The sequence below is a fragment of the Piliocolobus tephrosceles genome, chromosome 3 (assembly GCF_002776525.5).
Source record: "Piliocolobus tephrosceles isolate RC106 chromosome 3, ASM277652v3, whole genome shotgun sequence".
NCBI classification, from domain to species: domain Eukaryota; kingdom Metazoa; phylum Chordata; class Mammalia; order Primates; family Cercopithecidae; genus Piliocolobus; species Piliocolobus tephrosceles.
The window spans coordinates 90,168,519-90,170,139 of record NC_045436.1 but is presented as its reverse complement, the minus strand read 5'-3'; the positions used below and the strand labels follow the sequence as shown (position 1 = coordinate 90,170,139).

Below are 1,621 nucleotides of genomic sequence, written 5' to 3'. Positions count from 1 at the left end.
TCAGCTGAGTTAAACTCACTCCTTTGAAAGTATCTCCCCAATCTATGACACTCTGATGTCCTCATTTTCCTCCTACAACTAGCCCCCAATCTTCAGAGGACCCTCTAAAATTGGCATTTGATGAAGTTCCCCTAAGTCCTTTTAAAACCTCGGCGGGGCGCGGTGGCTCAAGCCTGTAATCCCAGCACTTTGGGAGGCCGAGACGGGCGGATCACGAGGTCAGGAGATCGAGACCATCCTGGCTAACACGGTGAAACCCCATCTCTACTAAAAAATACAAAAAAAAAAAAAACTAACTGGGAGAGGTGGCGGGCGCCTGTAGTCCCAGCTACTCAGGAGGCTGAGGCAGGAGAATGGCGTAAACCCAGGAGGTGGAGCTTGCAATGAGCCGAGATCTGGCCACTGCACTCCAGCCTGGGCGACAGAGCCAGACTCCGTCTCAAAAAAACAAAAAATAAAAATAAAAATAAATAAAAAAAAAAAAACCTCACTGCCCTTCTGGAGAAGGTTTCAGCTGCTGTTTATTTGCAGTGACTCACAACCTACATCTCACTAACAAGTTCCAAATACAACTTTATTTTTCTTCACACATTTGTGTGTCATTCTTGTGCAGGGGCCATGCCAATTTTCTCTGTATCGTTCCAACTTCAGTATATGCACTGCTGAAGTGAGCACCCAAATATAAATTTCTAACTCAACATTACCAATCCCTTCTTGCTTCTGAAAAGCCAGCTCTCTTTCCCGTATTCTCTGCCTAACTAAACTAATGGCAAAAGAATCCTTTCAGTGACTCAGGCTAGAGGCAGGTGGAATGCCTGCCTTTCCCTTACTTCCCACATCTAATCAATGGCCTCACCCTGTCGATCCTATCTACCCAGTGATACTGGACTCCTTTGCATTCATTCCCAGGGCTCTTGTTCCATTTCTCCTAAATGAGCTATTGCTTTTTAATCCTGGTCAACTTGATAGGATAAAAAATGGTATCTCTTCATTGTTTTAATTTTAACTTCCTGACTTTCTAGTTATATGTTGTAACCTATCTCATTTCTCCTCTGCCCAGTTTTACTCTAGTTTTTGCTATGATATCCAGACTTCAAGCAAGTGTAGTCTGACAGCACCTTGCCTTGTCTGCTTTGGAGCTTCCCTGGTGTCACATAAAGAGGTGCCTGGGGGAAGCTGCAGGCCACTGATATGTGTACAAAACTGGAATTGCAAGGTATTAATCCCCATGAGAAAAGCTTTAAGCGGTGGGCACAGAAGTGGGTTAAGTATTTTCTTTTTTTAAGAGAGGGTGTCACTCTGTTTCCCAGGCTGAAATGCAGTGGGGTGGTCATAGTTCACTGCAGCCTCAAACCTTTATGCTCAAGCAATCCTCCCACCTCAGCCTCCTGTGCATCTGGGACAATAGGCACGCACAGCCATGCCCAGCCAACTTGATAAGTGTTTTCATAACCTTCCCTCAACAAACAATATTAAGGTGCCTTTTCACCTATATTGTCTAAAATGGTAGCTACTTGACACGAATAGCCACTGAGCACTTGAAATGTAAATAGTCCAAGTTGACTATGTTATAAATGTAATATAAACACCAGATTCCAAAGGCAATATGAAATGAAAAAGA

General features: G+C 43.7%; 1 non-coding gene across 1 annotated transcript; it reads right to left on the bottom strand.

Moving 5' to 3' along the window:
• Nucleotides 1–568: 568 nt before the first annotated feature.
• LOC111547950 lies at nucleotides 569–675 on the bottom strand. Its single transcript, XR_002733280.1, has one exon. It is a non-coding gene; the product is annotated as a U6 spliceosomal RNA (small nuclear RNA).
• Between the last annotated feature and the right edge of the window lie 946 nt (nucleotides 676–1,621).